The 22,302-nt window shown below is 45.5% G+C and overlaps 1 protein-coding gene across 3 annotated transcripts in view; it reads right to left on the bottom strand.

Moving 5' to 3' along the window:
• Window positions 1–22,302, bottom strand: part of ATXN1 (ataxin 1) — a 447,406-nt gene that overhangs the window by 352,348 nt on the left and 72,756 nt on the right. The window lies entirely within an intron of this gene.

Here is a 22,302-nt window from a genome sequence, read left to right as displayed (position 1 = left end):
TAATCATTTACAGGACAACTTACAGATTCCTATGCTACAAAATTATAATGATTGGATGCTATACTGTGGCATCTGATTTTATTCTCGCAACCATAGACCAGAATGAGAGTTAAATTGAGTATACTGCAAATTTTATTCACAGATAGATGATATCAATGATACATACTGGGTCATCTGCATAACTTCATTGAATAACATGTGTCCGCATGATAAAAAAAAAAAATCGGATCTGATGCGTCTGATTTATAGTGTTGCCTGAACAATCCCTTATATTTTTTAGATCTGTAACAAAATGGACAGAAGAGTACAATTCAGGATAATGAATGAATGTGCAGCATTTCTATGGCTTAGTAATGTTTGAAGATCAGCATTTTGTCCCTTTCTACATTTGTTTCATGCATACAGAACACTTTTCGGTGAAGTGTCACACGCAGGCGTGCTTCCCCAGCGGTGGCACATCATACAGATAAAGGCCAGGGAGAATATCACATTATTCTGCTTACAACGTCCTACATGTCTCTGACATGAACTCCAGTTTAGCATTTGATATTCACTTGTTCTGTAATCTATATTGTTAGCGGGTTGCTACTTTTCAGCTGTACAAGTGCCAAGTGATTAATAAAGCATGGAGCTACAAGCTGTGGCCCTCTGCTGGAGACCAGCATACTGCTCAAGAAGGAAGGTGAAGAAACCTCAAAGGGAATCCTTTTTCTTTTCTTATTGTGTATGTTATTTATATTCCAATACTAGGTATCTCTGTGCGCATTACTAGATTGTATACAATGCTATAAAAATATGTCCATAGGTCACCACATTCATTTTATAACTGCATAAAGAATTATATTTGGAATCCGCCTACATGCAATAGGAAACACCTCCACTCATTTTACCCCGTTGGAATTTTATGTCCACTATCCATCACTCACTTTATATTAACCTTTCATATAATATTTCATTATTTTATAATGGCTATACACACACATTTCAAAGCCAATTGCAGCCTTTAGAGACCCTTATAATTAAATAAAAAAGCAATCGGAAACATATGTACACCTTTGCACCGATTTTTTTTTAATTTATATATATACATATATATATATTGTTCATTTATTGCCTAAGTACTAAATTATACAATTTTCTAAATAGCCTTCATTTAAAATGTCTAACCATTTTGTTGCTGCAAAGTATGTGCAACTCCTTCATATAAATGAATGTCCTGCTGCTTCTGACAATGTACAGAAAGAAAAAGGCTCCTAACTGCGGTATGTGAGCGCTCTTTACCCACTCCCTCTAGGTAGGCCATCTGTATGGCCGTGTGTTCTACGTGTGCTATCCGTGTGACATTCAGATATCACACAGACAGCATGAACTTGTATACTTACCTGTTTCCGGTGCTGCTGTTACTTCCGGGTCTGTGCTCAGTGCAGTGAATATTCATGAGGCATAATGAGTGGAACACGGAAGCAACAGCAGCTCTAGAGACAGGTAAATATATAAATATATATATATGTATGTATATATATATATATATATATATATATATATATATATACAGAACATATATATATATATATATATATATATATATATTTCTTTTCCTTTTTTTTAAGTGAGTGACATGTGTCTCTCTGGTACATGTCTATTGATGTCACATAGACACATATGTGCTCCACACAGACACCTGGTCCATGTGAAAACACAGACATGTTGAGTTTAATGGGTCTATAAGTGTCCATGTCTCCAGTACGTGTGAAAATGGATATCACACATACCGGAGGCATGGAGGTGTGAAGGAGGCCTAAAGGGTGCTTTACACGAGACGATCTATCGTGCGATAGATCGTCGGGGTCACAGTTTTTGTGACGCACATCCGGCAACGCTTGCGACGTCGGGCTGTGTGACTCCTCCGAGCGACGCAGTATCGCTCATAAATTGTGAGTTGCTCATCGTTCCCGGGGTAGCACACGCCGCTCCATGTGACACCCCGGGAACGATGAACACAGCTTACCTCCATCCCGTGGCACCCGCCGGCAATGCGGAAGGAAGGAGGTGGGCGGGATGTTTACGTCCCGCTCATCTCCGCCCCTCCACTTCTATTAACCGGCCGCTGTGTGACGTCGCTGTGACGCCGAACGTCCCTCCCCCTTCAGGAAGAGGATGTTCGCCGCCCACAGCGACGTCGCACAGCAGGTAAGTGCGTGTGACGGGGGTTAACGACTTTGTGCGCCAAGGGCAACTAATTGCACGTGACGCACAAACAACGGGGGCGGGTACGATCAATCGTGAAATTGCACGATAGATCATACCATGTAAAGCAGGCTTAAGGGCTGATTCAAACATCAGTTTTTCCTGTACAAGTGCTATCCATGTTTTTCAGGACTAGGAGTCATACCTACAAAAGTCTCTAGGGTTGCTCAAGAGTCCGTTATTTCTTGCAGACCGAGAGGTCTGAGCAAAATTGAGGATACATGTTCAATATTGATATATGTGTGGGATCAAACGCGGCAATAAAAGTCTATGGGTCTCTGAAAAAAATCGGGCAGCATTCAGATGCCATTGCTGTCTATTTTTCAATGACTGATAGATAAAATTTGGAGAAACTTTTTTTTATTCTCATCAGTGAAAAATTGATGAAATGGTGACCAACCTTTGATGATGATGATGATGATGATGATGATGATGATGACACTGATTAAAATCTGATGAAACTGCTAAAAATTCACTGATGAAATTTGGTCCTTTTAACTTGTAAAAAATGACGCCTCAATGAGCCCTGAAGCTAGGTTCACATAAGCTTATAAAAAAATCGTCTGATTTTCAACCATAAAAACCAAACATGTTATCATCTGTATTGTCATCTGTATGCAATCCTTATGCAATCCATTTTTATACATCAGCAGTTATTAACATTTACAAGGCCAAATACAGGTTCCCATGTTAACATTTGCAAATCCGATGTAACACAGATGATCTGATTTTTTTTTTGCACCCCCCATAGGCCTTAATGTGAGTCTTAATGGCTCTAATGCAGTCTCAGTAATGTTCATTATTTCCATGGACAGAAGTTGGACTAAAAACATGGTAGTGTGAACGGAGCCTGACGGAAATATACATTACATAGCAGTAGTTTGGCGAGTGATCCACTATCAAACTATCAGATGCAGCCGCAATGTGCTCCATATTGGCCGGTACTGTCATTGATAATGGCCATACATGTTCAATGACACTGCATGGAGGATGAACAGACTTCCCATCTAAAATAATTGCTCATTGTTAACTTTCAGTTTACTTAAAATTCCTACTTTAGGCAATATGTGCGACCACCCTTAGGGATAAAAGGGGATACATTAAAGTGTGGACAAGCAGACTGTAGAGGGGGCAGAAGAAAGCAAAAAAAAATCAGTAAAGGGGGTCGTCAAGGATGATTGTTTTATTGTTTATTGTCCCTTCTTGTCTACTCTGGATTTCCCACCCTAATACCATCCCTTTTCTTTTCTGTACCCTATTTAAAATTATGAAAAAATTCAATAAAAATAATATTGAAACAGGCTGTGTATGAATGCAGAGAGAGAATAAGCCTGCCGGGTGAGGAGCTGGGGTGCCAACAGTCCATAAATACCAGGACAGTCTGTAATAATAGGGTGCTTTCTTGCCCTGTCCATAAAAAATATTTAAGGTGCCCCCTGATTTTTTGAAAGCTTCTGAAACTTATACTGATTAATTTGACCAATTATCATCATGTTATAGTCTACAGTAGATATGACTCGCCCACCCCAGGGCCTTAGGTGACTCGGTGTCGGGCCGGACTAGTCCGAGGTAGTCAGCGGTGGCAAAGCCCGATTCCGTGACCCTGGTGGAGTCAATTAATGTGGCGATATTGGGGGGATGATGATAACAAAGTTTATGAAAGATTCGTGACGCCACCTGTGGCAAATTGCAGCTCTTTAGGGCCGCAGCTGCTGGAAGGGACCTCCGGGGCTGATGTTATAGCAGCTGAGATGTTGCTTGCTCTCCACAGGTAGAGCGGATACCCTGGGGCAACCTTTGGTACTTTGTAGGTTCTATGGTGTTGTGTCCTATGGTTGAGGTGCAGGGCCGACAGGGCGGTATAGAGGAGACGACACAAGGCTTGCAGTTAAGGTCTTTACTCACTGTTTGGTCTCAATTCGGCAGCTGTCCAGTTGCCCACAGTATACTGGGATCCACTGTCAGGGACCTCCGCCGATCCCGGGTAGTTCAAGGGCCAGTACCGGTGCACCCCTTTTTGTGTCCTTTCCTGACTGACTTCTTAGCCTTGACTGTTTTAGCTGAGCTGGTCTTGGCCTCCACCACAGGGCCTGTACAAAGGGGGCTAACCGCAGTTGTATCTTGCCCCCTTCACCGGGGATCTGTGGTGGGTTGTGGCCCTGGGCGCTTGCAACCACCCCCGGGCCTTCGGTGTTACTTTTGAGGAATTGTCTTTCTTCCCTCAGTCTGGGGACCGTCCCCGAACGCAGCCAGATTCCTCCACCCAATCTTTCAGTGGAACAGGCCACGAGCCAATATGCCCTTCCGTGGCCCTGGGATCCTTTCTTTCTTGGTGTCACCTGGGCCTAACTAGACCCCAGGATCTCCACCAGGAACTTCCTTCTGTCACTTTCTCCTCAGACTTTACTCTTTCACTCTCCTGAGGTAACTACCTCCCTCTCCTTCTCCCTCTGTCTGCTTGTCTAACTGACTTTGAACTTCCTAGTTCCCTTCTTTACTCTCACTTTCTGACTTCTCCCACACACCCACTGACTAGGCCCCACCCACACTATTGGGACCAGAAATGGGACTTACAGCCTCATGAATACATCTATGGGGGTTGCTGCCACTATCCCTGACCCAGTGTATGCCTACCAATTGGTGTGTGCAAGTTTAGTCTGTGGACCGGTAGGTGACCCCATTCTTACCCAGGATGGGATATCACACCTCTGGCTGAGGTGCAATATCTCTGTGGCGACGGAAGCCTCAGGGGCGCCACAAATGCAGCTAATGCCTTCATATCAGAATTATGGACTATTGACATGTATTACTTATAATCGTAATGATTCATTATGATTTTTTCAATGTGTCTGTAAAAAATATCAACGTCAAGTTGGCAGCCCTAAAAAGTCAGGTTGACGAGCCTGGGGAGGTTGTGGAACCACATATTGTTAACCCTAGCAATCTGCAATACAAGGGAGATAATCTTCATGTGCACTACATGGATGAAGAAGCTGTGCCCAGAGCTAGTGAAGGCAGCAGCACACACAGACTATGAGCTGGTAAGGTCTGCACAAACATTCTTCACATCCCGCATAAGGGAAAGGCACCCCCACATGATATAAGTCTGAAGCAAACTGTATGTCAGTGGTTTGCATAAAAGAAGAAATGAAGATTCAGGCCGAAAGCTTAGTACAAGTAAGTAACGATACTACAAATATGTTTTCTTTGTTAAACATATCCATCATTTCACGTGAACTTGTCTGTTTCTCCCTCTGCCTTCTCCACCTTGCCTATTCTTCCTACCTCCATAGAGTTTAAAGGGAACCTGTCACCACTTTTTTGACCTATAAGCTGCGGCCACCACCACCACCAGGCTCTTATATACAGCATTCTAACATGCTGTATATAAGAGCCCAGGCCAGGGGTATAACATAAAAAACACTTTATAATACTTACCTAACGGTTGTGCTGTGGGCCTTATGGGCGTCTCCGTTGTCCGGTGCCGGTGCCGCCTCTTTCGGTCATCTTCGTCCTCTTTCTGAAGCCTGGGTGCATGACGCAGCTGTGTCATACACATTCGACGGTCCTGCGCAGGTGCACTACAATACTTTGATCTGCCCTGCTCAGGGTAGATCAAAGTGCGCCTGCTCAGGACCTGAATGCAAGTGTGTATGACGTCGGACCCGTCAGACACCGTGGCTAGAGAAGAAGGAGAACAAAGATGGACAAAAAAGGTGGCGCTGACACCAGACAACGGAGAAGCCCATATGGCCCACCGCGCGACCGTTAGGTGAGTATTATAAAGTGTTTTTTTATGCTATACCCCCGGCCTGGGCTCTTATATACAGCATGTTAGAATGCTGTATATAAGAGCCCGGTGGTGGTGGCCGCAGTTTATAGGCCAAAAAAGTGGTGACAGGTTCCCTTTAATAAACAGCAACTTTCATCTCGAGCCTCAAAATCTGTATTCAGGGAAGATAGATTTTATTAGTGAATTGACAGTGAATTATCAGATTAGCAGGAGAAAGAAGCAGATTTCTCAAAAAAATATATTATAGTTTCTTATCTTCACTTGTACTATTGATTTCCAAAAATAATGAAAAAACCAGTTAATCTTTAAGGGAGGTTGAACAGATCGTATGAAACATACTTTGTAATTAGTGTTAGACTAATATTAGTAAATGAGAATATATTAGCTTTGGCATACAAAGGGTGGCTATCCTATGCTTAATAGTAAAGGTCGAATGGATAGCCTTACATTGTGTGAAGACAAATCATGTTTATGAATCTACACGTACAGTACTTGAAAGTCAATAACTTTGTTAACTTGAGGCATAAACAGAAGATGTACTGGAATATTGATCCATCTGACATCATAAAAAGACCTGATTAACTTCTGCTGCTGGTGTGGATGTTCTGTATCCCTTACACAGAGATGAGCAGACATGTTTCTTCCCTTTTCTGAAACAATAAAAACCACAAGCTGAACAGCTCTATTACAACAGGATTCAATGGAAGTGGTGATACTGGTGTAACGCTGTAAAGTAGTAATGCTTAAATCTGAATGTATTGTGAGAACTGAGGTCATATAGTGTTGCTGAATCTATATAAGCCATCGGCTCTGGTTTTGGCCGGTCATAAGAGGTGCTTGATCGGAGTCCTGAACTCCAGATCGTAGCTACAGTGCCTTAAAAGATAATTCATCGGTATTTGTTAAACACAACACAGTAGTGACATCATCATGCTGTGGGGACGCTTTTCTTCAGCAGAGACAGGTCAGAGTTGATGGGAAGATGGATGGAGCTATATATAAGGCAATCGTGGAGGAAAACCTGTTAGAGGCTGCAATAGACTGGAGACCATGGAGTAGGTTCACCTTCCAGCAGGAGAACGACCCTAAACATACTGCCAGAGGTACAATGGATGGTTTATATCAAAGCATATTCATGTGTGAGAATGGCACAGTCACAGTCTAAATCTTAATCCCAATGAGAATTAGTGCCAAGACTTGAAAATTGCTGTTCATATGCTCTACATCCAATTTAACTAAAGGCTGCTTTACACGGTACGACCGATTGTGCAATTTCACAATCGATCGTGCCCGCCCCCGTCGTTTTTGCGTGACGGGCAAATCGCTGCCCGTCCACTTCCTGGAGTGGGAGGGACGTTCGGCGTCACAGCGACGTCACACGGCCGCCGGCCAATGGAAGCGGAGGGGCGGAGATGAGCGGGACGTAAACATCCTGCCCACCTCATTCCTTCACATAGCCGGCGGCGGCCGCGTGACGCAGGTGAGCTGCTGTTCATCGTTCCCGTGGTGTCACACGGAGCGGCGTGTGCTACCACGGAAACGATGAACAACTAAATTAAATGATATTATGGAACCTAGCGACCAGTACATGACTCATGATTTGTGAGCGATACTGCGTCGCTAGGAGGTGTCACACAGGCCGGCATCGCCAGCAATGCCGGATGTGTGTCACAAAAACCGTGACCCCGACGATCTATCGCACGATAGATTGTCTGGTGTAAAGCAGCCTTTAGGCTGCTTTCACACTACGTTTTTTTAACATGCGTCATGAACGTTTTTTTGCTGTAAAAGCGGATCCTGTTTTTACAAAGAAAAACGCATGCAAACGCAAGTGTTATTTTGCAGGATCCTGTCACTTGAAGTTTATGGGCGGGCATTGGAGTCATGTGATCGGGAGTGAGGGGAACTGAACGTGACAGACTGGGAGCCGGCATCCGACAGCTGCGGAGGCTCGTAAGCAAGCTAAACATCGGGTAACTTGCTTGGATAACCGATATTTACCTTGTTACGAGCGTCTGCAGCTGCTACGAGCTGGGCTCCCTGCACACATAACCAAGGTAAACATCGGGTATCCAAGCAAGTTACCTGATATTTACCTTGTTACAAGCGTCTGCAGCTGCTAGGAGCCGGGCTCCCTGCACACGTAACCAAGGTAAACATCGGGTAACTTGCTTGGATACCCGATATTTACCTTGGTTACAAGCGTCTGCAGCTGCTAGGAGCCGGGCTCCCTGCACACGTAACCAAGGTAAACATCGGGTATGCAAGCAAGTTACCCGATATTTACCTTGGTTACGAGCGTCTGCACCTCCTAGGAGCCGGGCTCCCTGCACACGTAACCAAGGTAAACATCGGGTAACTTGCTTGGATACCCAATATTTACCTTGGTTATGAGCTTCTGCAGCTGCTAGGAGTCAGGCTCCCTGCCCACGTAAACAAGGTAAACATCGGGTATCCAAGCAAGTTACCGGATGTTTACCTTGGTTACGAGCCTCCGCAGCTCTCAGGCGGGGGAGAGAGAGGAGAGGGAGAGGGAGAGAGGGAGGGGGAGAGAGAAACTAATCACACCCGGCTGGTTTCTGGGCATGCTCAGTAGGGCAAGCAGGATCCTGTCTATCAGCATGCCAGCGTTCACATACATTTGCATGCAGTTTAGTCAGGATCCAGCAATTTGCAGTATTTGGATGCAGCTCAAAAACGCTACAAGTAGCGTTTTTGAAAAAAGTAAAAAAACTGCAAGTCGCTAGATCCTCACTATAACGCACACAAACGCAGGTGAACGCATGTTGACGCAAGTCCATTGCAAATGCATTGAAATGAAAACGTATTTGCACTGGATCCGTTTTTGCGTTAAAAAAACGTTCAGGACGCATGTTAAAAAAACGTAGTGTGAAAGAGCTTAAGAAAGAGACACTGTATAATACAAAAATTGGCAAACGTTTCAGGCTCTAGATGTGTAAAGCTGGTAGAGACATCGTCCAAAAGACTTGCAGCAGTAAATGCAGCAAAACGTGGTCCTACAAAGTATTTGCTCAGGGGGGTCTGAATACAAATGTTAAAATTTTCAGATTTATATTTTTTAAATATTTCGAAAACCATGTATCATTTCCTTTACACTTCACAAATACTTGCTACTAAAGCGGGCTTTACACACTGCGATATCGGTCCCGATATCGCTAGTGTGGGTACCCGCACCCATCTGTTGCGCGACACGGGCAAATCGCTACCCGTGCCGCACAACATCGCCCAGACCCGTCACACATACTTACCTGCCCGGCGACGTCGCTGTGACCGGCGAACCGCCTCCTTTCTAAGGGGGCGGTCCGTGCGGCGTCACAGCGACGTCACTGAGCGGCCGACCAATAGCAGCGGAGAGGCGGAGATGAGCGGGACGTAACATCCCGCCCACCTCCTTCCTTCCGCATAGCGGCCGGGAGGCAGGTAAGGAGAGCTTCCTCATTCCTGCGGTGTCATACGGAGAGATGCGTGCTGCCGCAGGAACGACGAACAACCTCGTTACTGCTGCAGTAACGATTTTTGAGAATGGATCCCCATGTCACCGATGAGCGATTTTGCAAGTTTTTGCAACGATGCAAAATCGCTCATCGGTGTCACACGCAACGGCATCGCTAATGCGGCCGGATGTGCGTCACCAATTCCGTGACCCCAACGAGTTCGTATTAGCGATGTCGTAGCGTGTAAAGCCCCCTTTAGTGTTGATATATTACATAAAATAATTCTAATATACATTTAGGTTTGTGGGTGTAACAAGAAAAATGTTGAAAAGTTCACAGGGTATGAATACTCTATAGAGGATACAGAGGTTATAGCTCTGGAGCCTGAGGGGGTCAAACAAACCCTGTGCCTAATAAGACTGCAGGAGAATAAAGGCTATGTCGCAGATGGGAGACCCTCTTACAGTTTTTGCACCTGGGCCCAGCTTGTTAGAAAGCCTCTGATTCATGCTCAAAATTCCCAGACATTTTAAATGATTCTCATATTGGCAAGACAATGGAAAAGGTCATTTAAAATGTGTTTGTCTATACAGATGGTAGAATCGGTATGCCAGATATCTGCAGTGAATAAGAGAGTCTGGTATTTGGTGTATCACCATTGCGTTCCTTCATAAACTATTTACTAAAGCCACTCTATTGTAGTAGTTGTCCAAGAATTTTTACGAAAGGGTGTGCTAAAAAAATATTGTCTCCTATTCAAACCATTGCGATCTAGCAATCCTGCTCCAATGGTCCCCACAGGGCCTGATTACTGAGGGGGAAGCGGGATATATCCACATCCACGTGACCACTACAGCCAATCACTGGCCTTGCTTCCATTATTCACTCAACTTCTTCACCCAATCACTGGCCTTGCTTCCAATATTCACATAAAGTCTGCACCCAATCACTGGCCTTGTCCATCATTCATGTGACTGCTGCTGCCAATCACTGGCCTTAGCAGTGACAAAACCTGGGCCACCAACTCATTTCAACTTACAGTGTTACGAAGTGGCAAGTATTTTAGTCCTGTTTTCCAAGTACTATTGTATATAAAGTCTTTATTTTGTATGTGTCATTTTTTCATTGCCGGCTTAAAGGGTATCAGCAAGTTTTCACCCCCTAAACTATTTATATGCCCATGTAACACTTTCAAAAACAAGTAAAGCAATACTTGTGGTAGATCTAAAGGTTCTGTGACACCCTATGCTGTGTGACTTCTGGTAAAGGAGTTGTCAGTCAAGCAGAAGAAGGCGGTTCTGGGTGGGAAATAGAGCTGGAGTGACAGAGGCTTCAGCTCTACAATAGCTCTTCAGTGACTCTATGTGACTGCGGAATCATGAATGATCACATTAGATGCACTGTACGCTGTGAGGATTCGCTGGTGTCAGAGCTGGGAACGGTGGTCACGTGGCCACAAGTATGCTATATACATGCTCCTAGCCAGAATCCGACTAGATGGGCATGGCCTTGCCCAATGCAAATTATTTGACTGTCCAATGTGAGGATTCCCAAGTCTGTAGTCAAATACAGTTACTGGAGGCTAGTGATGAGCAAGCACTACCATCCTTGGGTGCTCGGTACTTGTAACAAGCAAGTGCTTGGACGGGCTCATCTCGTGTGCCAAGTATAATGGAAGTCAATGAGGAACATGTCCCGTAAAAATGCTCGAGTTCCACATTGACTTAAGTATGTGAGTTGTGCCCGTCCGAGCCTCCGACTGCTCGTTACAAGTACCGAGCACCAGAGCATGGCAGTGGTCACTCATCACTACTACAGACTTCTGGTTTAGACCAGACAACCCCTTTAAGCTCTTTTTGTAATGTGACCACTTTGGTTAATACTATAATTGTAAATTTAGTGAAGATTAACGCTGCTTCTGTTAGGTTACTGTTTGATGTATTTCCAGGAAGCACACTCTGCCTACAGACATAGGGGTAGATTTTTCAAACACTGGCGCTTTCTACACCAGTATTAAACTGATTTGCATTGGAGTAAAGGCATACCTCCCAACCGTCCCGGATACAGCGGGACAGTCCCTCTTCTGAGCCTTTGATCCCGGGTCCCGCCCGTGAGGCTGTTTATCCCGGGCTCCACCCACCCACTGTAGCCCCGCCTCGCTGTTTCTCCCTTCTATTCATTACAGAGCCGACCGCGCACCTACTCCTGTGACTGCTGCTGAGGTATGAATCACCCCCTGCAGCAGAGCGACCCCTCCCTGCAGCAGAGCGACCCCCCCTCCCCCAGAGCCGACCCCCCCAGTCCTGGAGCCTGCGTTTCTCTGCAGCTGTTCTCTGACTCCCCCTGTGCGGCTTCTCACTGCTGCAGACACAAGGGGGGGGGGAGGGGGGGGGTGGGGGGGGAGTCAGGACGCTAAGGAGACCGTGCAATCAGCTCCTCTCTCCTGCAGATAGCACTGGCCAGTAATAACCTATGCAGAGTGACATCTGCAGGCTTCTATTACCGATCAGTGGTCTCCTGCCTGTAGAGCTGCTGGGTCCTAGCTTCCCAACAACTTCAGCTCTGCTTTATCCTGGCTCCCCTACCAGTTAAAGGGAACATGTCAGCAGAAATTTCACAATAAAAGTAATAGATTCCCCTCTGCAGCTCCTGGGCTGCTTCTAGAAAGGTTCCTGTTGCTATTGTGCCCCCTTTGAGACCTACAAAAATACTTTATGAAGTCTTACCTTTTTGTATGCAAATGTGTTTTTATGGTCACGGGGGCGGGCTGTCTGGCGTCCGTTATTCCCCCTCCTGCCGCTTTACGCAGTCCCCCATTGCTCATTTACATACACAAGAACGCCTTCCTCATGTAACTGTCCTCCCGAAGATTTGCGCATGTGAACGCTTTTTCAGGTGATTGCGCAGGCACGAGATTATGGGCGGCGCTGTGATTGTCATCAACAGCGTTAACCAAGTACCCGCCCATAATCTCGTGCCCACACTTTTCCCTCTGACTCCACCGTTATGCGCAAGTGCTGGCCATATGAACCATGTTACCTATTACCGCTTGCACGAGATTATGGGCGGGTACTTGGATGACTTTGCTGATGACAATCACAGCGCCGCCCATAATCTCGCGCCCATGGTAATAGGTAACGTGGTTCATATGGCCAGTGCTTGCGCATAACGGTGGAGGCAGAGTGAGAAGCGCGGGCACGAGATTATGGGTGGGTACTTGGATGACTTTGCTGATGACAATCACAGCGCCGCCCATAATCTCGCGCCCATGGTAATAGGTAACGTGGTTCATATGGCCAGTGCTTGCGCATAACGGTGGAGGCAGAGTGAGAAGCGCGGGCACGAGATTATGGGCAGGTACTTGGATGACGCTGCTGATGACAATCACAGCGCCGCCCATAATCTCGCGCCCACGGTAATAGGTAACATGGTTCATATGGCCAGTGCTTGCGCATAACGGTGGAGGCAGAGTGAGAAGCGCGGGCACGAGATTATGGGCAGGTACTTGGATAACGCTGCTGATGACAATCACAGCGCCGCCCATAATCTCGCGCCTGCGCAATCACCTCAAAAGCGTTCACACTTTGCACAGTGCTCAGTCCCGCGAGAGTGGCACTGGGCATGCACAAAACTTCAGGAGGACAGTTACATGAGGAAGGCGTCCTCATGTATGGAAATGAGCAATGGGGGATGGCGTACAGCGGCAGGAGGGGGAATAACGGACGCCAGGCAGCCCGCCCCCGTGACCATAAAAACAGATTTGCATACAAAAAGGTAAGACTTCATAAAGTATTTTTTTAGGTCTCAAAGTGGGCACAATAACAACAGGAACCTTTCCAGAATGCAGCCCAGGAGCTGCAGAGGGGAATCTTTTATTTTTTTTGCTAAATTTCTGGTGACAGTTTCCCTTTAAAGGGAACCTATCAGGTGCAATCTGCACTCAGAGCCAGGAGCAGTTCTGGGTGTATATTGCTAATCCCTGCCTAACCGTCCCTGTATACACTAGCATAGATAAAGGCATCTATAGAAAAAGTATTTTTAAAGAGCTTATATCTTATGCTAATTAGCGCGGGGACTAGTCCCAAGGGCGTTACTTCACTTGGCTAGTCGGCTCACATAGCGTATTAGTACTCACACAGGGGCGTAATAACATGCTAACATGCTATGCGAGCCGACTAGCCAAGTGAAGTAACGCCCTTCGGACTAGTCCCCGCGCTCATTAGCATAAGATATAAGATCTTTAAAAATATTTGTTCTTGATCTCTTTATCTATGCTAGTGTATACAGGGACGGTTAGGCAGGGATTAGCAATATGTGCCCAGAACTGCTCCTGGCTCTGAGTGCATATTGCACCTGACAGGTTCACTTTAAAGGGAACCTGTCACCAGATTTGGGGCCTATAAGCTGCGGCCACCACCAGCGGGATCTTATGTACACATTCTAACATGCTGCATACCTCCCAACCGTCCCGGATACAGCGGGACTTTCACGCTTTACGTTGTTTGTCCCGTTGCCACGGGCGGGACGGCCGGCTCCCGGGCTCCGCCCACCCACTCTCTCTCCGCCTCCCTGCTTTTCCCTCCTACCATCCTAGTAGACGTGGCATAGAGAGGAGCGCTGCCTGTGCTGCTGCTGGTACAGTAAACTAATCTCCCCAGCGCTGATTTCCCTCCCTCCCCCCTCACCCCCGGCCGGAGCCTGTCTGTGCGGTCGGCCGGCCGCCTGTCTGTGCGGTCGGCCGGCCGCCTGTCTGTGCGGTCGGCCCGCCACCTGTCTGTGTGGGCGCCCCCCTGCCGCCTGTCTGTGCGGGCGCCACCCGCCGCCTGTCTGTGCGGGCGCCCCCCGCCGCCTGTCTGTGCGGGCGCCCCCCTGCCGCCTGTCTGTGCGGGCGCCCCCCTGCCGCCTGTCTGTGCGGGCGCCCCCCTGCCGCCTGTCTGTGCGGGCGCCCCCCTGCCGCCTGTCTGTGCGGGCGCCCCCCGCCGCCTGTCTGTGCGGGCGGCCCGCCGCCTCATTGTGCGGGCAGCCGGCCGCCTCTCTGTGCGGGCGGCTGGCCGCCTCTCTGTGCGGGCGGCCCGCCGCCTGTCTGTGAAGGCGGCCGGCCGCCTGTCTGTGAAGGCGACCGGCCGCCTCACTGTCCGGGCGACCGGACGCCTCACTGTGGCTGCCTGCGTGTCCGTGCTGGAGGCCCGGCGGCTGCCTGCGTGTCCGTGCTGGAGGCCCGCCGGCTGCCTGCGTGTCCGTGCTGGAGGCCCGGCGGCTGCCTGCGTGTCCGTGCTGGAGGCCCGCCGGCTGCCTGCGTGTCCGTGCTGGAGGCCCGCCGGCTGCCTGCGTGTCCGTGCTGGAGGCCCGCCGGCTGCCTGCGTGTCCGTGCTGGAGGCCCGCCGGCTGCCTGCGTGTCCGTGCTGGAGGCCCGCCGGCTGCCTGCGTGTCCGTGCTGGAGGCCCGCCGGCTGCCTGCGTGTTTGTGCTGAATGGGTGTGGATGGGGAGTGGATATGGGCGTGACTGTGAAATGGGTGTGGTTAGGGGGCGTGGCCTAAAAATTTGCCGCGGCGCGCGTAGCGCGCCGCAAACTTTGTCCCTCTTTTCCTTCTTTAAAAGTTGGGAGGTATGGTAAAGGCCTCTTAATATACTTGGTGCATCTTGGCCATCTATGTATATAACTGTTAATATTTCCTGAGTAGACATGAGTGGACCCATGGACGTTTGGCTCGGTGGGTTCAGCTGGACTTTAGATGAAGTTCAGTTTGGGACCAGGTCTTGACATGAACCCCAATGGAAGTCACTAAATGGGAAGTTTGGCTCTCTGGCAACATGCAGTCAACCATAAACAGAACACTTTCGGGGGTAGGTGTCGGGTTTCAAAATTGTTTTTTGGTACACACTACATCCGATCACGCTGTTGTTACCCCCGGTGCGAGCCTTTTGAACACTTCAAGCAACTCGCACTCGGCTGAGCACCAAGCGTACCTGAGCACTAAGCGTACCTGAGCACCAAGCGTACCTGAGCACAGCAATGATCACGTGAGTGGTTTACATACGTAAAGCACCTGAACGCCGAACCCAAACTCTGTTTTTTTGTAAAGTCTGTGTTTGGTATGAACACCAATCCTCGGGTTCGCTCATCTCTATTCCTGAGTACTAATAGTTTGGTCCAGTATTGTAAACTTTCTATGTCCTGCTCCTAGCACTAAAAATATTGACTCCTTCCTAACTGGGGACTTTCCCATTTTTGTGGTTGACGATTTTTTATTTTTATCCTTTTGTTTCTCCACTATTTCTTCCAAGAGCCAGAACTTCTTTATTTTTATCTTGACATAGCCATATGAGCATTTTCTTTTTTACAGAATGGGTTGTACTCTTGAATGACACCATCATTTTATCATTTAATGTACTGTAAAATGTGTAAAAAAAAAATCCAAGTGAGATTAAATTACAAAAAATAACCCATAATTGTGCTGTGAATTTTGTTTTTATGGCATTGGTTGCGCTGCAAAATTTCCCTGAAAAATTGATTTGTATAGTGTTGTGGGTTTTTGTTTTTTTATAAAGAACTTCAGAAATTTGTAAAAAAAAATAGTTTGACGCAATTTTCCAAACTCTGTAACGTTTGCATGTTTCTGTTGATGGAGCTGTTAGGGGTGGCATGTTTTTTGTATGGTCAGCTGATGTTTTTAATGCTACAATTTTGAGGTAGATACAATATATTGATCGCTTATTCCTGCATTGTTTGACAGTTGAAAAAACCACACCAATATTTTTCTTTACTGATTGGGTTTATTTACATATTTTACTATATTTTTTTTTCATTATTTTATTGAGAAAAAATAAAAGTGATTGGATTTGTTTACATTTTTTCATATTTTTCTACAGACTGGGCTTCGCAGGAAGACAAAGATGGCTGCCATGCGAGCCTTTAGCAGGCCCCTAGCTACTAGGATGACCCAATTGACTTTGGGTGATTGCGCCATTAAAATGGTTAAACAATGGCGATCAGAGAAAGTTCTGTTCACTGGAAGTAAAAGGGGAAAGGGATAGGGGAAAGCTCACTGTTAATTCTGCGGACCCAAAGGTGCACAGACATGGCTGGCAACCACGAAACAGAAAACAGATAGGGAAGGAAAGTCTAGCACCAGTATTTTCCTTAATATATTTGCTTCTTCTTTATTGAAAAATCATATACACGATACTATAACCATGTGCATAACCATGATGTGAACCCCATTAGGCCCCTGCCTTACACATGAGGCAGGGGCCTGATGGGACCCACATCATGGGATGCACATATATTAAGGAAAATACTGGTGCTGGACTTTTCTTCCCTAACTCTACATTCTGTTCCCTGCAATTCCAGGTAGTTGTCAGCTGTGTATCACTGCTGCCATCTGCTGTGTATGATGCATGCTCAGTTCATGAGCCCACTCTATACACAGGGACCCTACATATAAAGTATTAGGGGTTAACTAATATTTCTATTCTAATTGTACAGAGAGATTCTCAGGCGTACTTTGCACGTTGCGACATCGCTACTGCGATCTTGTCAGGGTCAAATCAAAAGTGACGCACATCCGGCGCCAGTAACGACGTCGCAACGTGTAAAGCCTAGAAGCACCGATAAACGATCGCAAAAGCGTCGAAAATCTGTGATCTGTGTAGTGTCGGTCATTTTCATAATTTCGCTGCAGCGACAGGTACGATGTTGTTCCTCGTTCCTGCGGCAGCACACATCGCTGTGTATGAAGCTGCAGGAGCGAGGAACATCTCCTTACCTGCGTTCTGCCTGCAATGAGGAAGGAATGAGGTGGGCGGGATGTTTACGTCCTGCTCATCTCCACCCTCCGCTTCTGTTGGCCGCCTGCCGTGTGACGTCGCTGTGACGCCGCACGACCCGCCCCCTTAGGAAGGAGGTGGCTCGCCGGCCAGAGCGACATTGCAGGGCAGGTAAGTGCGTGTGAAGCTGCCGTAGCGATAATGTTCTCTACGGCAGTTATCACAAGAGATCGCATCTGCGACGGGGGGCGGGGACTATTGCGCTCGGCATCGCTACCATCGGCTAGCGATGTCGCAGCGTGCAAAGTACCCCTTAAGCACAAAGGACAACTTTATTGGCTGCAGTTCAACTCATTTCAAGGCATCTTGTACTCAGGAATTTCTGACATACAATAGGCATCCACGTTCTATGAGGGGATGTACAATGTGAAATAGAAAAAAAAGAAAACTTCAGTCAGTCTAATCTGATCAGCATCATACGAAAGAGCTGGAGAAGATGCATTGCTATATAGATTTGTTGGTAAAGATACAGTGTAACTTGCATTTTAGTCTATGAAATCTCTGCTTATGCTGGATTTAGCAGTCCGGTGGGCGGTCCTGACCAGTGATTGACAGCTCTGTACACATAATCAAACAGGGCCGGCTGTCAATGATGTCACTGATTAGGACTGCCCAATTGACTACTAAGTCCAGAAAGAGCAGATATTTTAAGGAATAAAATACAAAGAATAGAAATATATATATATATATATATATATATATATATATATATACAGGGTGGTCCTGTATATATATATATCTATATATATATATATATATATATATATAGATATATATATATACAGGGTGGTCCAAAAGTAGGTGTACAGTATATATACAGTATATATATACCTGTATATATACATATATATATATATATATATATATATATATATGTATATATACAGGGTGGTCCAAAAGTAGGTGTACAGTATGTGTAATAGGGTTATGAAGGGGGTGATTTATCAAACATGGTGTAAAGTGAAACTGACTCAGTTGCCCTTAGCAACCAATCAGATTCCACCTTTCATTTTCCAAAGAGTGTGAAGAATTAAAAGTGGAATCAGATTGGTTGCAACTGAGTCAGTTTCACTTTACACCATGTTTGATAAATCTCCCCCTCCATAACCCTATTACACATACTGTCCCCCTACGTTTGGACCACCCTGTATAGTTTCCCAAGAGCTGGTATATCAATCTGTTCATGTTCTCCAGCTCTATAGCACGGCTGAATAGACGGCATATTTATAATGGCAGATTTCCTTTAACATAGACAATGGTAGCAAAACAGAAAATAGAATGTCTAACCAGAACTGTGCGACATGTACGGCACGTATATCCTCAGGCCTTTATTATAAACTCAGCGATTCACAGATTGGCACCGAAATCCCATTCACAGATGTTTCTAGTAGAGATATTAACAGTAGTTACTGTGGCCCGGGCCTAAACCTGTAAATCACATTTACGGAGTGCATGATGAGATTGTGCTGCACCATGCCCTCTATTCAACATGGAAAGCCTTTCCTGCAATACAAACACTTTCCTGTTGATACGTGGAATGTTTTGTTGTTAGAAACATTAAGGGCAGAAATAAGAGCAATTCGGAGCTAAATTATGTCCAGGAGTGATTGTTACTATATTCTCTTCAATTAGATGAAGAAAAACAGAGCAAATTGGGGTTGTCTTGTATATCGCTCACATTATGTCGCAGTCCTTTGTCTTAGAGCAAGTCATCATAATGGCATCTATTTTATATGATCAGTATATAAAACATCAAAACCAATTAAGTAATGGAATAACTAGGTCATCATGCTTTTAAATCTCCCAAATTTATCAAAATGCATTGAGGCCTAATTGCCATAGAGGTAATGCCCATGACTGCTATAGGGAGCATCGGGGGCAAATAGTCATAAACATTCTTTTTTAAACGGCAATGCTTTATGTATTTCGCACAAAATTACCACTGCAAACAATCTGAAAGGGAATCTGTCAAAACATTTTGCCACCCAATCTGAAAGCAGCATGATGAAGGCAAAGAGACCCTGATTCCAGTGATGTGTTACTTACTGGGCTGCTTAGTGTAGCTTTTATAAAATCACTGTTTAATTAGCAGGAGAGGACTACTTGACGTGCTGCCAGGTAGTCCAGCATATTCATGAGCTCTGTATAACTGCTAGATCTGCAGTAGAGAAAACACAGATTTTATTAAAATGACAGCAAACAGCTCAGTAAGTGACACATGGCTGGAATCAAGGTCTCTGTCTGTACATTATGCTGCTCTCAGATGGGGTAGCAAAACCTAGTAACGGAGTGCCTTTTTGACACTGAGTTGCTATGGGCAGCTAGGTAGATACCAGCTCATGGATCTTCCTCTTTTACTGTATGCCCGAGATCATAATGTTTAGTTTAAATGTAATCTATGCAACTTAAAGCAGCACTCCAATCTTCTGATTTCTATCCAGCACCAAAATGGTGCTTTAAATCTAAGCCCCCTGCTGCCTACTATATAGTCACCTTCAGGGAGGCTTCATCTTTTACCTATGCCCCTCCAGTTCTGCGGCATCATCTTGTGACTGTTACTTCTGATTGGTCATAAGTCAGAAATTATGTTAGAAGAGATCAATTCAACTCTATGAGAGCCAGAACAAGGTTCTCATAGAGTTGTATTGAGTTGTGCCCTCCATAAAACACTGAAGTTGCTGGCAGGTCACAAATCTCGGTGGCAATAGAAATTTAAGCCACTGGAAGCAAGTATAAAACAAGGGACAGAGGACTTTGATTTAAGACACCACTATATTTATATACTCATTGTGGTACTTAGTATAACAGTAGGACACAAAAGGACACCATCTGCAAGGAGGTTGTATGTTCTCCCCGTGTTTGCGTGGGTTTCCTCCGGGTACTCCGGTTTCCTGCCACACTCCAAAGACATACAGATAGGGACTCTAGATTGTGAGCCCCAATGGGGACAGTGTTGCCAATGTATGTAAAGTGCTGTGGAATTAATAGCGCTACATAAATAAATAAAATTATTATTATTATTTAGATAAATATTGCATTACAATGTCTTTTCACATTAAAGAACTTGTCATATAGAAAAATGCTATTAATCTGCAGGTGTTGGCTCAATCTGCACTCTAAAGCTTCAGTTCGAAGCACAGAAAACCCTGGAGGAAATTAACTTTATTGGCCTCGGTAGCCTCCAGCTTTCAGTCATAGGGGCGTGGCTTCAGTCACTGCTCAGTAAATAGCACTGGCTGTAACCATGCCCCTGACTGAGAGCCGGCTCAGTACTAATACACTGCAAAGCTGTCGGTCAGTCATTGCCGCTTCATTGTTACAGTCACCACTCACTATTTACTGAGCAGTGACTGAAACCACACAGGCTGTGCCTCCATCACTAAACGCCACAGGCTGCCAGGAGGAATACATTTAATTTCTTCCTGGTAAGCAGGCTCTCAAGTGCGTCGGCAGTGGGGCTGTAGAATGCTAGTAACCTGTTGATTATCCCCATATCTGCAGGTTAATAATGTTTTTTTACATGACAGGTCCCCTCTAAATAACTAGCAATTTACTGTACATGATTTCATGGTTTGATAGACAGTTGACCAATTGTCTGACACAGTAGGTTATGACCCCAATTCATAATTTGAAGCTTTTTCTAAGTCATTTTTTGTCTTGTATTTCAGTTTGTGGTAGAACATTTTGCACCAAATTTATCAAAATGGTTGCACAATGGGTGATCAATTAGTTCTGATTCAAAGATGAGGGGTTTTTTGTTGCTTTGCTTTTTTTGTGCCTTTAAAGAGTCAAATATCAAACAACCTATTTAAGAACCTTTAAAATATTTCACATTAGTCTTCAACTGCCCAAAAATCACAATTAGACCAATTCTGTACTCCATGACTGATCTGAAGTACAATTGTGCAATAATTATGCAATATTTCGAAAAGTTGAATTAAGCTAAAACATTTTTGAAATGATGAATTAGGCTAAAACATCGGCATACCCAAAACCACACCCATAATGTTGGAATAAAATACAGAAATGAACAAAACTATGTAATGTTAAAGGGTATAAAGTCTTTCCTAAGCAATCAATCAAAAAAGACTACCTCAGACAGATTCGGCTCAAGTCATTCAGTCTAAGGCCACGTGCACACGTTGAGTATTTGGTGAGTTTTTTACCTCAGTATTTGTAAGTCAAAACCAGGAATGGAACAATCAGAGGAAAAGTCTAATAGAAACTCGTCACCACTTCTGTATTTATCACTCACTCCTGGTTTTCGCTACAAATACTGAGGTAAAATCTCATCATATAGACAAAGTGTGCACGTGGCCTTACAAATAGTGAGGTAAAAATCTCCCCAAATTCTCAATGTGTGCATGTGGCCTTACAAATACTGAGGTAAAAACTCTCCAAATACTCAACGTGTACACGTGGCCTCACAAATACTGAGGTAAAAAAACTTACCAAATACTCAACATGTACACTTGGCCTAATAGAGCCCAAAGGAACCCTGAGCTTCACCCTTTAGCTATCTACGGGGATCTGGATCTACTACAGGTCTCCCTGAGTTGCATCCGGCTCCTGGCTGGAGGAGTGCACCTGTGGCAAGGATGCTCAAACAAATACAGGCCAATGTCAAGAAGAACAAAACCAAATACTAAAATAGGAGACTAAACAGAGTCCGAGAGGAAGCCACATACCAGGAGGTCAGCCAAAAGCAAAGCCCGACAAGCCAGGGCCAGAATCAGGAAGGACAATAGAGGAGACAAGGTCAGGAAAATTCTGGGTCAATAACAGGATATTTACAGGATACGCACAAGGGCTGTCTGAAGAAAATGAGTTCTGTATCTGGCAACTACCAGCAATATGATGGAAGTTTAAGTAGGGTGTGGTACTGCTGAATTGGCCAAATAAGAGAGCTCTTAAATCTGCTAAGTTGATGGACAGAATACACTTATAAGCTGGCTGTGCCAAACCACCAGGTCCCAGCT

The sequence above is a fragment of the Anomaloglossus baeobatrachus genome, chromosome 6 (assembly GCF_048569485.1).
Source record: "Anomaloglossus baeobatrachus isolate aAnoBae1 chromosome 6, aAnoBae1.hap1, whole genome shotgun sequence".
Taxonomy (NCBI): Eukaryota; Metazoa; Chordata; class Amphibia; order Anura; family Aromobatidae; genus Anomaloglossus; species Anomaloglossus baeobatrachus.
This window is presented reverse-complemented; position numbering and strand designations above follow the sequence as displayed.